Here is a 20,752-nt window from a genome sequence, read left to right as displayed (position 1 = left end):
GCTACCGATTCATCTCCCTTTTTCAGAATATATATATGAATTTCGTTTTGATTCAACAAGTGTTCCTATCAGTGCAACTTTCAAAATTGTACCTTACATGGCTGGCAATATTAAATTAATTATCATCTTATATTTTCTTTCATTGTATCTTGAATAAGCCGTTTGTGTATTAAAATAATTAGAAAGGGTGAATTTTCAGGAAATTTATTTTAAATTTGCTCTTCCCTGAGGATGCATCACGGAGAAAACCAAAACATTGTAAGGACTGAACATGGCTGACAGCTACCCGATATCAGAAGTTTTATTTTCTGTTGTCAAAGGTATAAATAACGTATCAAAAGAAAGCTTGACATAAAGTTTCACAAACAAAAAACAACGTTCCAAACAAAAGTGTGACTTAAAGTTGGACGAACATAGTCCAAATCATTCATAGCAAATGTGATATAAATATCACATGCTATTCTCCTATCAAACAGATAGGGCAAACAAGTGCATTTGAAAAGAATGCGTACACGTCATATGGCGTCAGATATGACATCTATAAACCAAATGAGGTCAAGAAAATTACTTCTACGCTTAATATAGTTCAACATATTTTTATCAATTCTCTTTTTAATTATCATGTTAGAATGGAAAATAGATATTCATTTTGTGTGCATTATACTATAACTATGCGTGTTTATTATATTTTTTAAATCAAAATTGATATTAATTGTCACGGAAAATATAAGCAAACTGTATATGATATGTCTTTTAACATGGAGAAACATAATTAAGATTCGGTATGAGCCGTGTATGACATGACTTGTCACAATACAAGGGTGACGAGGAGGAACGTAAAAAAAGAGACATTTTAATCATTTCTTTAAATTAGCGATTTTTGTGTAGTATTGAAAACAGATTGGAATGCATTCAACCTTATGATTGGGGAGTAAAGTAAATAAAAAGGTGAAAAGGGGCCCATCTATTAAATTTAAACTCATTTATATCTTTATATTCTATAAATTGTTGTTTTATCTATTTTTTTTATTTTTCCATAGTAACATCCTAGCAGTGTAAAAATGCAAGTCCAGTCAACTGATGTCAGAGCAAGGTATTGTCTTTAACAGCAGCATCAAAACAATCTCTAGCAGGGATAGTTAACTTGGCAATTAAAAAATATTTAAAAAAACTTGATTATTCTTCTGATTTTATTTCAAAAACAAATCTGGATAATAAAACATACACATTTTGTACAACATCTCTTAAGCTAAATATAACATAACATATCATTACTTTTACAACAAGAAACATGATGCTAGATTTAGCAAACATTTGCAATATCTGAATATGCAGTATAATTATGCTAAATGAAGGTAAAATAGAAATTCATTCGTGCTATCAATGTGCATGTACATCAGTTATTTCAAAGCACAAAATTAATAAATTCTAACATGTTCTAGAACATCAAACACATTTACAAATTTCGAATTGGCCGCTTTCTTTTTCATTCTTTTTTTTCAAAAATAGATCGGTAACATAATGTAGAAGAGATATGATGATCTTATTCAGTTCCTCTTGTAGATCATATGAGCATTTCATAACTTTATCATTGAAATGTTACATTTCATGGTCATCCGCTGATTGAAAACTCACAAAACTGTTACTTAATTTGTATCTTCTCATCGTTTATGGACGAATGCTTGACACCAAGAACACTTGATATATGGAAGAACTGTTAAAAATCTTAGATATCACAATCGCATCCTTATAAATCTAACAACTTGTACACAGTTATCACTGCAAAAACTGTGAATTAAATAACACTGTCTAAGTAATATACAATTCAATAATAAAAAAACCCTAAAACTACTTAATAGTTTTGCATAGATATGCTGATTATCTTAATATAATGTGCTTATTATATTTCGATGGAATGTGAAGATTAGTTCTTTTACACTAGAAATAATACTTAACCGACCAATACGTTCACCAAATTAAATCTTTCTCAATTTTAGGGTATAATATCACACTACAATTATGGTGTATAAATCTTATAACTATCTTTCTATATGTAGTGAAATTGTAAGTTTCTCACAATGAATGAAATACACAATTTATGCTTAGTCGTTTATAATGAATTTTTACTGAAAACTTTACCTCATACTTATTATTCAAATGATTCCTTTTCTTATCTAAAGCATTGGTCTGGAACAACTACCTTTTACTATTCAGCAATATTTAACATTATAATCTTTTAATACCAGCTGTAAAGTTGTTTTTTTTTTCTTATTCTAAAATTAGACACATGATGATAACTGAAACCACTTTTAATTGTAAGCTATTTATGATGATAATTTTATTATAATGAGTTAATCTATAAATAATATGATTAATACGAGTGTCAGTCGGTTGAATGAATAAAAATATCTTAGCTCTACATTAAAATGATATATAGAATTTTCTTTGTTATAAATCATTTGCTCTTTTTTATTGGTATTGTTAAATCATAAGGCCGTATTGAAAATAAGTATACATGTTCCCGTTTTGTGTATCTGTTACTCTTATAAATCAAAATTCATCATATCAATTTATTATAGATGCTTCATATGTATGCATGGAATCTATCATATAATTGAAGTTTTTTTCTCAACACAAATCTTACAATTTTTGCAACACATTTAGCTTCAATATATGTATCTTAACTCTATTGTTTCGCAAGTTTTAGCGTCCATTTAGGTCACGCGTTATTCCGATGTCTGGTTTAAAGAGAGCTTATGCCTATAAGAAAAGACAAACTCGTGTTCCTTAATTATAAGTATTGTCGTTCTAAATATGTGTCATTTGTCTTTTTGTAGTGTTTGGTACATATGATCAGTTGCGTTAGTTTTATAAAATTCATATTCATTTGACGATATCTCACGATGTATGCTGTCACAAATACTATCTTTATCCGGCATATTGTTATGCCCTTTTCAAACTGTGTCCGACTGTCGGTGACTTAGGTTTTGAGTTTTGCTGTAAAGATATTACAATGAATTATCGAAATAAATTATAATAAACACCATAATGACCCGTAACTTATTTTTAAGACGGTACGTTATTTTTGCGATATACTTTGAATATGACATACATATGCTGTAATTTATTAGAATGATGATGCAAATGTACATTAATTGATTTAACCATAGGAGAAAATGCAATATTTGAATTTACCATTAAATGGTGTTGTTCCCAATAAACCATATGGGGAATTTTCAAAATAACTGTTAACATTTCATCAAACAAAAATACAAATTGAAATGAAGTAAAATTATTCCATTGTTAATTCATTTGTTACTCCTTTATGTTTTGTATTAATTGTCTGGCTAACATTACAGGAGAAATCTCACGTGCCTTTAGGCACAGTACTAGTCAAATTACAGTCACGCGATTCAAAGGACGGAAAATATACCACTTTGTATATCAAGCTTGGTAGATAGTGAATGCAACCTCTATTGTATGCAGCGAGTATGTTTTATTCTTTCTTTATTCAAAAGAAATTATATCAACAAGAGCCATGACAACGTAGCCATCCCCCGCCGAATATCTTTGCTCATTGGAAGAATGTATATGTCGTAGATCGGAATAATTCAATTTTAAGAGGTGTTTTGGTGGCTAAAGTGATTACAGATTTGAAACCTATGTGAATACTGATGGCTGAAAAAAACAAAGGGCAATTACTGAAAAATAATGCAGGGTAAGTTATCATTCTTGTGTGCTGCACTCAATGAGATCTATCAGCTTATGAAGTTCCAAGTTAGTTCCTCTAACACTTTTGAGATAAGGTTCGGACAAAAGTATGAAAAATAACGAAGGGCAATAACTCAAAAGCATTCCTCCTCAATAAGATTAATCCACGGATAAATTTTCATGTTGATATCGCAAACACGTTTATAGTTATGCTTCTCTCAGGTGAAAAATGAAGTATGAAAAATAACAAAGGGCAATAACTTAAAAATTATGAAGGGTAGAGTTATCACTCTTGTGCACTGCAAACTTCCTGAGTGAGATATATCCACCTATAAAGTTTGATACTGATATCTCAAAGGCTTTTTGAGTTATTATCGGGACAAAAATTATGTTTGAAATAATATAACTGAAAAATTATGCAGGGTGGAGATATCTTTCTTGTGCACTGCACTCCCCCTCCACCTATGAAATATCAAGTTGATACCACAAATACTTTAAGAGATATGCTCCAGACAAAAATGTCAGACGGAAGGACGGACAGACTGATTGACAGAAGGACAGATAGACGAAGAGAGACTTAGTTATATTTTGAGTTTCAAGTGAATATCGTATATAGTAAATACTTAATAACTTACTGTCTGGACAAAAAATAAGCATGAAAAATAACAAAAGGCAATAACTGAAAAATTATGGACGGTAGCGTTATCATTCTTGTGCGCTGCACTCCTCCTCAATAAAATCTATCTACCTATGAAGTTTCAAGTTCATACCTCAAATACCTTTTTTGAGATAAGCTCCGGACAAAATAGTATGAAAAAGAACAAAGTGCAATAACTCAAAAATTATCATTCTTGCGCACAGCATTCCTCCTCAATAAGATATATCCAACTATGACATTTCATGTTGACATCTCAAACACTTTTGAGTTATGCTCTACTCAAATGAAAAATTATATATGAAAAATAACTAAGATCAATAACTCAAACATTATAAAGGGTAGATTTATCATTCTTGTGCACTTCACTCCTCCTGAATGAGGTATATCCACCTATGAAGTTTTAAGTTGATACCTCAAATACTTTTGAGATATGCTCCGGACAAAGAAAATGTCGGACGGAAGGACGGACGAACGGAGACTATTTCTATATAATAATTACTGATGTATTATATATGACACTCAACAAAACTTTTATTTTTATCGAATTATTGTGTATTTACCTTTCGCAATATGAATTCTTGGTTTCTGTATACAGATGCTGGTACATTTTACCCGATGGAGCATTTCTGGCCTATCTAGACCTTCAATTTCACCATGTGACAGGCACTATGGTCAGTTTACAAATACATTATGATAACTAAATTCAAATAACTTTCAGGTTTTTTTTTTTTTTAAATTTTGCCTGACGTAAGTGGTTATTGTCTGTATGACTTACGATTCGAGAGCAGTTCGGCATTATAAATACTTTAAACTACGGACGGCTGTTAATGGGGCAGGACGTGAAATGGCTGCACACTCGGTTCAAGGGAGTGAAATGCTTGCAAACTTGACAAAATGTCTATCGAGTCATGAACATTTATATATTACGTTTTTTCTCCAGGTTGGTGTTTTTGTATGTTATTTTGATTTTTTTTCATACGGACATGCATTAAGGCAATATTTATGACACACTCGATTTTAGAATTCAGCTTCCTAGCTTCTGATTTCATGAACTAATTGAAGATATATACTGGTAATGTACATATTGTGAGATTTGAAATGCGACTTTTTAGGTCTGTTTTGAAGTTTACCAAACAAAACAATATATGTTTCTGTCAATGCTATATAAACGTGTTAATTTTCATGTCCCATATTATAATGTTTTAATACACAACAATATCACAATCTACGTCATGTCCCTTAATATTTTTGACTATTATTATAAGTAGTTAACATGGATTTTCAAAGATTTAAATATCTGAATTTTATTTTAATTCTATGATTAACTGTTAATTAAGTTTCGGTTCAGATTCAGTGTTGTGGAGACTTAAACGCCATCAACTTGTGCCGTTCGATCGTTGTGGTGAATGGCATTTCCCTTCAGGATATTCATTGTGTAGTTCTTCTATAATTTGTAAATGTAACCCATGCTGCTGTGCATGTGTCATGCAAGGAAAGAAACACTTTTGTACCACTGCGAGACTAGTGTGTACGGGTTTTCATTGGTTTTAGGCGACAACATTATGTTAAAATAAATTATTCTAACATGCTTGACACTATTCCCTATCAAACAGGCATGGAAATCGAGTGCCTTATTTCACGATATATATGCAGAGCATTAAAGAAAATGCTTACACGTCATACAACGTCAGATATGAAGTCAATAAACCAAATGACGCCAGGAAAATGTACTCCTACGCTCAATATAGGTCAACATATTTTCTTTTATTCTATTTTTCATTAGCATGATAGAATAAAAGCATTTATCTATTTTTATTGCAAATTAGTATACAAATGCACGGTTTATCATTGAAATGCTTTGTAATTAAGCGCTGAGGCCTATCGGCCTTTGTGATAATATTCTTACGTATTTGAACCAAAACCGTGCATTATTCTGCAACAATGCGTTCAAAAGTGATATCTATTTTCTAAACAATGTACACACGGATAATCAATTTATACATTTTCTCGAAGCGTAACATTTCATTAACGAATTTTAGACATTACCCTAATTTTTTTCTTGCTTTCACTAATTAACACAAATTTCTTTATTTAAGCACAAAACCAAACAAAGCTTCACTTGTAAAGCTTTATTAAATAGAATAATAAGGGACGTGAATACTTCTTGTACGAGTGTCTTTTATGTTTTATGGACTAAAATAATACAAAAATTTGATTTAGATCTACACTGAAATCATTTATTTCATGATTAACTAACATTTTAGAAATGGTGCTAAGATGGAACATTTAAAATTTTTCGACCACTAATTTTGGATTAAAAACTAGAAATGTGTCCATAGGACACGGATGCCCCAACACGCCACTGTTCTGTCAATCTTATGACTCTAGGTCAAATATTTTTTGGACTACATGTGTAACAAGTTGAAAACTAAAAATCAACAAAGGGCCATAATTCTGTTAAATTTGGTCAAAGCAAAAATTCCTTCCTTAACTACCATCTACACATTAAGGTTGTTAATACCTGAACGTTTAAGCAAAATCTGCCATCCGGTTAAAGGAGTTGCGTTCACAATATTTCTACATAGTATATAATGAAAAAAATTAACAAAGGGCCATAATTCTGTTAAATTTAGTTGCAGCAAAAAATCCTTCCTTTTACTGTCAATCTACACATTAAGGTTGTTCATCCCTGGAAGTTTAAGCAAAAAATCTGCCCATCCGGTTTAAGAGGAGTTGCATTCACAATATTTCTACATAGTATATAGTGAAAAAATCAACAAAGGGCCATAATTCTGTAAAAAAATTGGTCGCAGCAAAAATTCTTTCCTTTACTGCCATCTACACATTAAGGTTGTTCAATCCCTGTAAGTTTAAGCAAAATCTGCCATCTGGTTTTAAGAGGAGTTGCGTTCACAAAATTTCTACATAGTATATAGTGAAAAAATCAACAAAGGGCCATTATTCTCTTAAATTTGGTCACAGCAAAAATTCCTTCCTTTACTACCATCTACACATTAAGGTTGTTTATCCCTGTAAGTTTAAGCAAAATCTGCCATCCGGTTTAAGAGGATTTGCGTTCACAAAATTTCTACATGTATCTAGTGAAAAAATCAAAAAAGGGCTATAATTCTGTTAAATTTGTTCGCAGCGAAAATTCCTTCCTTTACTACCATCTACACGTTTAAGGTTGTTCATCCCTGGTACGTTTAAGCAAAATCTGCCATCCGTTTAAGAGGAAAGTTGCGTTTTCACAAGATTTCGGGACGTTACGGACGGACTGACGGGAGGGATCTGACGGAAAACAAACGGACGGACAAGTGCAAACGCTATATGCTCCCACATTGTAAGGGGCATAAAAAATTACGAAAACATGTGTTTCTTCAGCGTTCAGTGGCAGGAAGTTTTATTCTGCAATAAAGATAAGTTTTAGGAATTGAAAAATTCCAAAACTTAACAATAAATTCAACTATAAGGAACTACATGTAAATATACTTTTCAACATCTGTAACGCAATAGTTAAGAAAGTGAGAGGAACCATAACCGGGTCATAGGCTTTTAAAATTTATATAATATACTTTTAGAAGATAAACAAATAGCCAAATATTCATAGCTATTTTTGAATACCTGCAACCAATCATGGCTATTCCTGGTTTGCCAAAACAATTAACATTTCAAATGCCGTTTAACCATTAACAACATCAAGTTGTTGATAAATCTCAGCAACTATACAATTTTCATTATCATACATGTTTAATGTTCATATGTTTGAAAGATGTGATAGCAACATTTTCTTCTTGACTTGGGACTTGATTCTGGATCTGGTAGTGTCTCAATTACTGGGATAGCTGCAGCGTATGAGTAGGTTTGTCCGATTGGTGATGGATTACAATTTGACGTCTTATCTGAATCCATATTTATGTTAGTCAAAACTTTTACAAATTATTTGTTTTATTAAAAGGAAATTTCGTTTCTTCAATTTGCATTTTATAAGTTTTGAAAACAAAATTATAATTTTATAAATACAAATTTTCATCAAACTTATTGTAAACTTTAATCTAAAGATAACGTCGACTTTCAACGGCTATTTAAAGGATTATAAACCGCAGTCGATTTAACAAAAAACGTGGTATAAAATTGTGCTTACCCTTTCTTAATGTTAAAAACGAGGAAGACATAATATAATCACTTAGCAGGCACAGGGCACAAAATCACACTTAGTTATAAAAAAGGCTAAGAAAGTGGGGGAAAAAGGAATTATTTAAAAAAAACAAATAAACAATTTTTGGATGTTATTTTGTGAAATTTTTATACTTAATACTGTAAGGTTTCATTACATTAAGGCAATTATAAATTACAAATTGTTTAATTTTGTGTCTATTTAAAAAAAATAAAAATACAATATTAAAACAAACGTGAAAATTTGAGCATTTAATGTTTCGGTCAAGAGTTTAAATAATAACAACAATGTTTATAATAGCCGTATGTTTCCAATAAAGAATCTTGAAATAACATTTTTTAGGGTTTTCTGGTAAATCTAACACTTATCAAATTAATTACATTAGAATTTTTTTGAAAGAATTGGTAAATTTAACTTTTATTTTGGGTTGGGCAAAGAATATTTAAACTTTATAACATTTGGTTTCTCCCAGCAATTTTATTGCTGTGAAGGGAAACCCATTATTTATGATTTGGGCTCTTAAAGTTATCTCTGTAAATTTCAACTCCCTCGGGTAACCCGTTACCGGATTTTGTGGCCCTTCGTACAAGAAATGTTGAATCCAGTTTCCATTCTTCTTATAATATATTTTGTTGTTCAATCACGATTTTATACTGCTTCTTAAATTAGGATGTGCCACAAAGTTATGTCCCAGGAGACGTTTTGATTATTAACGTTAAAATAGTTACCTCGAATTTTTGGAAATAAATATTAAACAATGTGAAAATAGTGAAATTCTTTAACATGACCCCATTTTTTCCCATTGAATTTATGTAAAGGATTAAAACTATTAAAAAAATCGCGACGCGCTATTTTTTTACAGAACATCATGCCACAATTTTAGTTTGATAAAATCAGGTAGGCAGCATTTAAATTTGTTGATGCCGTGTTAAAGAAATAAAAAAACAACATATTTTAGAGGCAGTGGATTTTTTATCGCTTTAAAAATCACTGTTTTGGATTCGGATACTGGAAATTATATTACAAGGGGACTTGTGTAGGCCGATGATATAATGTTGCGGCAACTCTGAACGACAAAAAGAATCTTTTTTAGCAAAAATTTCACTTGGTTTTGGATTTAAATTTATTTTCTGAAATAAATTTTGAACATTTTGTTACATTCCATACTAAAAGTTTTCAATCGAAAGAAAATCGTCCAAATTAAAAAAATACAGGCTTAAAGGAACTAATGAGATTTCAAATAAGGGCAAATAAATGCTTTCCTTTTGTTATGAATTTATTGCAATTTATTTAATGAATTTTGTTGTTGTGTCTTCTATCAGTATGTTTAATGTGAAATTAAAATAACAAATTGTCAATTACATATAATAGTTTGCAGTCAGTATAAGTTTAACTGAATATTTATCAATTATAAAAAAGTTTTAAAATGATATGATATATGTTAATTTGTTTTGTTTTCTTAATCGAAACACAACTTACAAACATTAGAAATGAAAATGTAAATAACATTTGCATGTTACTATGAAACAGTAAAGAAAACACATACCTTGATAAACAAACAAGCAGACTCAGTTGGATCTATAAAAACCATTTGTTAAAAAAATGAATTTTTGTAGATTCTTACAATAAAATAATTAACACATTTCCACTGTCTAGCAATTGGAGATATCCGTGCCATTTCATCGGTAACTGCATTACACTGTACTGAACAGCATCAATACATAAATATGACTTTTCTCCCCAAATGGCTGCGCCATATGCAATAACCGGCCATACCACATTATCATATAACTTAGAAAATACATTATGTGGCATGCCATCCAATGTTAAAAATCTAACAATAAGTAAACATAGTGCCCTACTAGCAGACTGTGCAACAACCTTTGCAGTTACTCCATAGTCTTAGCATTCGGTTAAGGTAAGACCCAAATAAACATATCTATCTACTATACTGACAGCATTACAACCACAATGAAAACTGAATTTACTGCATGATATACCATTTACCCTGAAGTGGACAACTTTACTTTTAGTTTCATTTACAGACATATTATAAGTGTTGGACCATCTGCGTAGGACATCAAGCAATAACTGCAAATCTATTTTACTTTCTGCAATAAGACAATATCGTCTGCATATAACAATATACATAATACATAATTATCATCTCCACCTATATCTATTCCAACATCTCTTCCAACTTAATTTTCTCGACTAAGTCATTAATATACAATTAAACAAAATTGGAGATAGACCACAGCCTTGACGTATGCATGTTTTTACACTGAGCCACTCACTGTTTACACCATTTAGTCTAACACATGACTTTACTGAACTATACAGTGATCTTAATACATTTAACTTTTTTTCCTTTTATCCCATAATCAAATTTTTTTTACCAAAGCTGATTTCTTACAAATAATATCATAAGCCTTCCTATAGTCTATATATGCACAAAATGTTGACAGATTTTTTCTTAATTCGACTATCACCATTAGACAAGGATGATAAATGATCTATTGAGCTCATATTTTTCCTAAAACCTCAGCTAAAATATTATTTTCTTCAACCCATTTAGACAATCTTTTATTTAAAACTGCATAATATAAATTACCATGCTTGGGACAACAGTTATACACATATATTTCAACGGATCACTAGGATATGTAGTATTTGCTTTTGGTATTAGATTAATAATGCCTTCACCCCAATCCGAAGGAATGGTACCAGTATTAAAACGTGTATTAAAAGGAATATGTAAAAAGGAAATTGCATTATCATTTTTCTAAACTTCCATAGGTATATTATCAAAACCACCAGCTTTATTGTTTTTAGCATCTACGACAGCTTTTCTTGCTTCATATTTTGAAAACATTTCTTCAAAAAAAATATTTTCAGTACTATTATTTCTATTATATTCTGGAGTACAATTATTTGCATTTTACAAAGTACTAAAACAGTCTTTCCATTTATGTAAAACAACATTTACATCTTTAGAAATTACGTTTTCGTTTGTCTTTACTTCAAATGGTATAAGTTTATTATAATGTATGCTAACCCTACCTATACTCTTCCAGAACTCATTACTATTGCTATTTGCTTTTTCTAAAATATCATTCTGGGTTTTAAACCAAAATTACCTTTTAGCTTTTTGTACCTCATGATCAGAAATCTTTCTATTATTTACATACAAAACTTTTAAAACAGATTTTTCATGACCATGTTTACTTTTAAGCCATTGTTTCTCATGTATGCACATGTCATTCCATGCTTGTGTCAATTCATCATTCCACCAGGGTTTCACCATTTTCCTCTTTTTATTATTACAACCAGTTAACATTTTAACATTTCTATGTGGTAAGTGCTTGTAAATATTTTCATTTATAATAATTTCACATATATTCTGAGTATTATCAATGTCAACTTTAGAATTTTTGCTTCTTTCTGATTTAAAAATAGCATTGAAGGTCTTGTATACTTTAATTATCGATCAACTATCTGCTATCAACATTCTTAACATCAAATTTATGGTATGAAAAATGTGTAGTAGTAGATTTTAATTCTTCATTTTCATAACCTCTGTCTAAATATTATTTGAGGATAAAATAGAATGATCAGGATATGATGTGGCAAAACATGAGAACATGTCAAATTTATTTGACTTATCAGAGACTTTACTCTTATGTACATAGAAATAAGTAAAAAATATCAAGTTGACTATAGGGTACAAAATAATGACCCACCACGGAACAACCATTTTTTTTTTAAATACACGTGTTATCATTTGAAATTGAGTTGCGACCATTTAAAATGCAAAAATTAGCACTCATTAAAAATCAATCTGTAAATGACCATATTTATTTACACTATAGTCTACCACATGTTTTTCTTGAATTTGATTAATACCCTCAATAAAGACTGACAGATCTCCACATCAACTATTCATATCGCCAAAAAAAAACATTGTATCATTTAGTGATTGAAATTCATAAATATCTGTCAATAGATGATCATAGAATTATCATAGATAGATCTGCACATTAATTTGTCTTGAAAAATTATCAGGTGGCAAGTAACAAGTACATATGATAAGTTTCAAGCGAGCAAATTTATGTTCTAACGATATCCATAAAATATCATCGAAAGTATCTCTAAGAACTATAGGATTAAAATTATCTAGAATGTTCCAAAAACTAATCCATAGTCCTTATTTCATCGCCTCTTGTTTAAAATCTGGTAGTTTTGAGAATTCGCACGTATTGACCTGTTTATTTCTTATATTTATCCTTGCCATACAAAATTACAATTTCATAATAATAATGCAAAGTTTTTGTGATAACTTTGAAGTTGTCCTAGATTTCTTCTGATAACTATTGTTACTGGCGCTAAATCACCTGTTTATCCTTTGCAGACACTCAAGTCCAACATTACATTCACACTTTTGTGCAAAGAATGAACTTACTATATTTCATAATGATTTACAACCTTATTGAATAATAAAAAAAACACGCAAAATCGTGTTTTAACGCAGAAAAAAATAATTAAACTGTAGGCCTATGTTTATTGCTATCATAGAATAATTTTAAACTTAGAGTGAAATCACAGGGGAGGAACTGCTACACGAGGGACTCTGTTCTTATGATAACTTGTCAGGAGTTCTTGTGATAACTGGCACGTAATTCGTCGAAAAACTGTTGTATCTACTACAAAACACTCGTCAAAATAGTAATTTTCATCTTTGAAAAAAGAGTTGAAGGTGCTAAATTAAACTTTAATGATTAAGCTTGTCTTACATCTTGTATAAATTGTCTAAAACTAATTCATAGTCCATTTTCCATAACCTCTTGTTTAAAATCTGGTAGTTTTGAGTATTTTTCAAAATTATTAGCCAATTTGCACGTTTTATTTTAATTAATTAAAGTTTGTCTCAGAAATTGTTTTTATTATTGACTTTGCATTATATCAATTTGTTAAGGATAGTAAAAACTACGGAGCGAGATTCATCATTAGTGTCCTGTGAACTATTGAGAGTAAAATTATTAAATATGTTATGAATGTTATCATAAAAATATGTTACCTGCTGTTATTAATAGGCAAACTTCCTCACTATTGTAAAACACCGGATTTGTGTTCAGTACCAATTCATTTCTTTCTGGTTGTAACTGTGTGATATGTGTCAAATACATAATTGTTGATTTTGAGATTGATATTCGCAGTAGATCGTGTGAGTTCCCGGTATCTAAAGTGAATCTTAACATTTCGAGATGTCGGTGATAAAGAGCATGTACACGTTCGTTTATTCTGCCCAGCAGAATTTAAAATGTAGACGAAGGCCTTTGGCGTGTTGGCTATTTCCGAAAATTGACATATGTTTGCAACTGAAATAAAAATAGTAAAAACAATACGCCCGCATAAAATTACTGTTATCTATAATTTCCGAGCTTGTACAGGTACTATCACATAATGACAAAACAGATTATTACTACAGGACTTCATTGTAATATGACCTTGATGAGGAGTGTTATCAAACTTGCTGCAATCGAACAAGTAAGATGGAAAATGAACAAAATGGAGAATATTTGATTACAAATCTGAACGATAGTATCACATGCTCTGTCGTTATTGTGAAAAGTTTAGCAAACTCTGATCTTTCTAAATAAGTGTCTTTCGGAACAGCCTCGGCTATTATCTATAATAACCTCGGAAACAATACGGATTGAACGTAGTTCTACCACGTACTTTCAGATGTAAACAGAAACAGATAAAATGTAAAACGAATGTATATATTTGACATCTAATGTCTGTTCCTGTAACATTTGCTTGAAAATATGTCTGACAATAATTTGTAATTTAAATATGCCCACTGATGTTCAATTTTAAACAAATCCAACTAAATGTCAACACGTTGGTTTTTTGTTCTTTCGGTTTCTAAAACCATAATAATACATATAGAAATAATGTATTGTATGAATTCACTTATTTTAGGTGGACTTTTACTACATATACTAGAAATAAACTTGTAAACAACTCCCAGCATTAAATTACTATTTGTTTACATGTTTAGTTTCTTAGCGTAGGTTAGACCGAAATACTGCATCTGTTCTGTGTATTCATACTATTGTGTTCGAGGTCGTTATCCCAAGACTGAGGAAAGGGCCGAGTAGTAGCGATTGAATAAGTATTTCGAATGAAAATTTTACACGAAACGTTATTTATATTTTATCAATTTTTCCCACAACCAGTTTTCATAATATGCCCTGGACATGTCCATTTAATTATTAACAATGTACATAAAGTCACAGAGAAAAATACCAATTGGAGGATATGATAGTCTGTAATCAAATATTCACAGTTTTGACAAGTTTTCAGCAAGTTAAATTTTCATCCATTCCTGTCAAGTGTCGAACAACACTGACTTGGCGGGCGGACCACATAATGTATCTACCGTGCATGAAAGTTTTGACACCTTTTTTAAAAACAGGGCATGAAAATTTATAAACTGTTAAACCAGAGGTGTTTTGAATAATCAAACTGAAATTATAACTATATCATGATAATCAAAATTAATGTACAGTTTCCATAACTAACCATGCGTGGCACAATCATGTGTGAGGCATATTTGGTTTATCTTAATGCATCGCTTTAAATATTTTATTAATTAGTTGTTGATATTGTACAATCAAGCACGCGAAACTGTATGATTATATAAGGATCAAATTTAGTAATAATTTGACAAGCTTTAAACATAAGAAATAAAAGTAATCATTACCTTGTGCTGTCTGGCCGCAGCGAGTATTTGAATCAAAATTTCCTGTTTATAAAAAATAAAAAATAAAAATATTGCGAATGACAAAATAGCGAGAGGATTTGGGAAAGTTAATGAATAAACGTATAATAGACGATGTACGGGACGTGAATAAACATGATACACGATAATGTCTAGATTTTGTTTCAACTCTTTCTGTAGATTAAATGCATTTCACATCTTATGATAGTATTAGGTCACGTGGAAATTAATATTCCAGAGAGAAAATATGAAGTTTAAATGGCTTTTGATTTTTTTCCAAACTACACAACACTTTCGTCTGTAAGTACTACAATTACAGAATAAATACATAAAAAGTTCACGTAATTAAAGTTAGTACAAATATATCCGACACTAAGCTAAGTTTATATTTTCTTTCCATCTTGACAGGACGATTTCTATCAATACTTAAAGGCACATAATGCCTCAGAAATCAATATTTTTTAATTCTTTATAAATGACAAACATGAGTTTAATTATGTTTTAATAATATTTCTAGAGCATATAAGATGTTTTACATCTAAAAAAATGTAGTGCTGGGTGTAAAATAATTTCCTACAAAAGTAGCAAAATTTAAACAAAGTAGTATTTTGACCTGTTCAAAAATCTGAATCCGCTTTAACTGTACTAATTACCAAACAGTCACACAAGTATAAGATGGTTTATGTAATTGGTCAGTAAATTATAACAGGACACATACAATAAAGCATTTCTGAAGTATAATGGGCCTTTAATGTTATGTTTTGTTAATTGCAAACGTGTTCGTTTTAATGTTTCAACAAAAATGTTACCAAATTGTGTTTAATTAAATTTCATGATTAGAAAATTGTTTCATTGTCAAACAGGGCGGAAGCATAATTATGAATAACAGATATTTAGTCTATATATATATTTCTCTCTTTATCAACATTGACAAGCGCTATCTGATATAAATGACGGTGCATTGATAATTATGATAAAAGTAGCATATTGAGTAACTGCATGTATACTCATTTGCAAAAGATAGCATTCGGTTATTTGGAAAGTATGTATACGTGTATGTACTTGTGCAAAAAGTAGCAAATTTGGTATCAAAATTTGCAGAAATATATGGTCTACACAATTGTTTACTTTGTATTGAAATTTGAAAATTATCAGAATTATGGTTTCGTTTAAATACCGGAAGGGTAAAAGAAAAAGTTGCAGAACTTTTAACGTTTTTTTTAACGCTTTTTTGTTCAGTTATGTGAGGATTGATCAGAATCTGTTGTGTAAATCTTGTCTGCGATCACCGAATTTAGCCTTCGGTTTATGTGAGTGGGGTAAAGCGATAAATATCCATATCACAGGACCAACAAAAACGCATTGTGGCTTAAGAGTTTTCTTTCTGACGGTCCATATGAGGGTTAAACAACAACATCAGTAGCACAAAATTCCACCCCCTCATCGCTCTGGGCTCGAATCCCACCAGGGACTTGGACTTTTTATTTGAGGAAGTTATTAGGCTAGCTAACGGAACGTCGATGAATCTCATCGGGTCCCCGTTCGTGCCTATAATAATACTTGGAGAGGCACCGAGGTTTTTTTGTTTCATTTTTCATCTTTTCCGAACAGTATTTCAGTCATATAGGCGGGTGGTTTCCTAACCATCGTTTCTGGAGAGTAACACCAGTACTAGACTACCTTCCTTCGCGCTAAACTACTAAAGCATCTCCCGGGGATCGAACCCACGCCAGAGAGGTTACTGGATAAGAAGTCATCGAGTCTTACCCCTTGACCACGGAGGCGGTTCACCCGAGGTTTTCCTCCACCAGTTAAGCTGGAAAGTCGCCATATTGTTGCGACATAAAAACACAACCAAAGAAATAAACTGCGATTGAAAAGTGCTGTAGGTTTCTGGTAGTTCATGTTATGGTAAAACATCCATATTCAGGACGTTATATCAAGAAATTGGTATGTTTTCTGACTTAAATTCAAAATTATTTTTGTTCGAGTAATACCGAATAAATTTTGAGACAAATCGAACTGCTATTCGTCTCATACTTATTTGTTCCCACTCCTCTTATCGAAGGTCCCGGTTCGACGTTAAGTAGATGTTAAAAAGTAGCTCGAAATAGGCTTAAAAACTGACAAGTTATAATTTCCCAACAATTCACTCCGCAAATGGATGTTGAACCCACATATGCACAACCGGACATATGTCATGCATCAATTTACATTTTAGACAAGTTTCTATCAAATCACCTACACCCTTAACATTTATTTAAAACTTTATAAAATTCTATCCTTTAGTAAGAATTTAAATTCATCCGCCTTCGTTGGTAAGAAGAAATAATTAGGCCTGATAAGGTTTCTCACCATACCTGGATGTATATCAATGTATATCAGATCTGTACAGGAAACAGAAACATTCAAAGTTTGTCAAAATCTTACTAGAATAATTCATGTTTTTATACCTACCAACTATGTTAGTGTCCGAATCTGTAGCGTCTGACTTTGGATACTCACAAGATATATTGAATCTTCTATCTTCTTCGACTGTATGATAATATGAAAGTTGAAATAAATATTTTGTGTTGTAATATGTACATACGTAATTTCACGCTAAACAAAAGCTGTCAAAAATCTGTCAAAAAATTTCAAAAGTTATACATCTATAATTGTAATCATGTCAATACATCTAAAGGTAAACATTCATCAACAATAAATCATAAATTTTGTGCGGAGAATATATTCTTTAATTTTACAACCAGATTGTTAAATTTGGTAGGAAATTTTCGAGAGAGAAATGCAGGTCTGTGGTATGATTAAACTGCACACATATTTGATTTATGCAACTTTCGTTTTTAAAGGGATACTAAGGCAATGATATTATGTACTCAAATCATGCTAAAATGACATTTTTTTTAAAAATCCCAATATGAATTTCTGTATAAATTATTTATATGTATATTTATGAAATTCTGCCACAGAAATGTATTTTATTTTTAAATTTGGAAAGTAAGATAAAATTACGGAGCGAAATTTAGCAATAGCGTCCTGTGGAATATTGAGAGTAAAATGATGGAATATTGAGAGAAAAATGAAAATATTTGTAATGAAAAAAATATGTTACCTGCAGTTATTAATAGGCAAACTTCCTCACTTTTATTTAACACCGGATTCGTGTTCAGTACCAATTCATTTCTTTCTGATAAGACTGTGGTTGTAACTGTGTGATTTGTATCAAATACAATATCGTTGATTTTGAGATTGATATTCTCAGTTGATCGTGTGAGTTCCCGGTATCTAAGTTCAATCCTAACATTTGAAGATGTCGGTGATAAAGAGCATGTGCACGTTCGTTTATTCTGTCCAGGAGAATTTAAAATGTAGACGAAGGCCTTTGACGTATTGGCTATCTCCGAAAATTGACATATGTTTGCAACTGAAATAAAAATAGTAAAAAAAAATATTCCCGGTTAAGATAATATGATGAGTGTTATCAAACTTGCTGAAAGAAAGATGGAAAATGAACAAAATTGAGAATATTTGATAACAAATTTGAACAATGGTATCACGTGCGCTTCCGGAAAATTTTGCAATATAGTTATTTGTGTAAACAAAACTGAAATTCTTACTACATCATAATTGCCCAATTTACAGTTTCCATAACTAACCATGTGCGACACAAAACTGTGTGGGACATACATTTGGTTTCCCTTAATGCATTACTTTAAAGATTTTTTTGAATAGTTGTAAATATATTGTACATCCATGCATGCTTATGTAAGGATACAGCAATAATTTGACAAGCTTTAAAGCTGCATGCCTCCAGATGAGCGAAAACTTTTCGGAAACGATTCAAATAATAATATACGTACATGTTATGTGCGATTAACGACTGATTTTTCAGTATGATATAGAGGATGTTTGTTAAGTTCAGTGTAAGATCGGAATATATTTCACCGAGTGAGCACCAAAAGGTATATTTCACGAGTTGCGCAGCCACGAGTGAAATGTAAACTTTTGGTGTTCACATTTTTATTCCATGCAATCAAACGTTAAAAAGGACAATTTTACCTAATAATAAATGAATAGCTCGCCAAATAATTATACAACGTGACGTTATTTACGACGTCACGTTATTAAGTTGGTTTCTAGTTCTGTGTACCCTGATATTTCACTGAATTTTAAATTCAAAACAGTGAAATTATCAAATTTATAATTTCACTGTTTCACACAGTGAAAGTATCAGTTTTAATTCACTGATATATTTCTATAAACCATCGAAAAGCATGTAATAAAACAAAGTTTGTACTGCGTTACTAACGCAGTAAGGGCTATTTTTGATATTTTCTGTCCCCTTTTTACTAATTGGGTTGTAAGTGCCACTGATAACGTGCAAATTGCTTCCTTTTGGTTATTTCACTAAATAATACTTTTAAACACATTTTCAAAGTTTTCATGAAAAACAGCATGATTATGGAGGCGTGCTGCTTTAAACATAAAAAATACAAGTAATCATTACCTGTTTTTTTCTTGACGCATGGAGTATTTGAATCCAAATTTCCTGTTCATAAAAAAATTAAATACACTTATTATGCATGACGAAATAACTAGAGGATTTGGAAAGAATAAAGTTATTAGTAAAAAAAATAGACGTATAATACACGATATTCAGGACATGAATAAACATGATACATGTCTAGATTTTGTTTCAACCTTAACTGTAGATGAAATGTATTTCATATCTTTAGATAGAAATCGGTCACATGGAAATAAATTTCCAGAGAGAATTTATGAATTTGTAATGTTTTTCGATTTTTTTCTAAACTTCAAAATATTTATCTCCCACTTATGTTATTTGGTTAACTCAATTTTAAATTGTAAGTCAGATGAATTGTAATAGACAACAAAAGTAGTATATTATACTATTAATACATGTACTAAAAAACACTTTGTCATTAAACTGCAGTATACTTGACTTTCGTCTGTAAGTACTACAAATACAGATTAAATGCCTTAAATGTTTACGTAATTATAGTAAGTACAAATGTGACCGTTTAGTGATGACAACACTTAACTAAGTTTATATTTTCTTTCAGTCTTGACAGGACGATTTCTATCAATACTTAAAGACATTATGCCTCAAAAATCAATATTTGTTTAATTCTATAGAAATGACACACATGTGTTCAATTATATTTTAATAATAGATATAGAGTATTTAGCATCTGAAAAAGTAGTGCTGAGTATAAAATTATTTGCTATAAAGGTAGCAAAATGTAAACAAAGTAGTACATGTATTTTGACATCTGTGCATAATAGAAGAAGTTTCTGAGACTTCCGCTTGAGTTTTGAAAGTAGTTTTTTCTGCATTGTTAGTCAACTTAAAGTTGTTTTTTTTGTCTGTGCATTTATGAATAGATCTTTTTTCAGA

The 20,752-nt window shown here is 30.8% G+C and overlaps 1 long non-coding RNA gene across 1 annotated transcript; it reads right to left on the bottom strand.

Moving 5' to 3' along the window:
• Positions 1–13,759: 13,759 nt before the first annotated feature.
• On the bottom strand, positions 13,760–18,834 carry LOC132745606 (uncharacterized). The gene is made up of 4 exons (XR_009627869.1): positions 18,446–18,834; positions 17,791–17,868; positions 15,316–15,357; positions 13,760–13,924 (listed from the first exon to the last, which is right to left on the bottom strand). It is a non-coding gene; the product is annotated as an uncharacterized LOC132745606 (long non-coding RNA).
• Positions 18,835–20,752: the final 1,918 nt, after the last annotated feature.

This window comes from Ruditapes philippinarum, unplaced genomic scaffold (genome assembly GCF_026571515.1).
Source record: "Ruditapes philippinarum isolate M1 unplaced genomic scaffold, ASM2657151v2 ctg4512_1_1_1_1, whole genome shotgun sequence".
In the NCBI taxonomy this organism is placed as follows: domain Eukaryota; kingdom Metazoa; phylum Mollusca; class Bivalvia; order Venerida; family Veneridae; genus Ruditapes; species Ruditapes philippinarum.
Note: the sequence above shows the minus strand (reverse complement) of the source record. Positions and strands in the feature narration are given on the sequence as shown.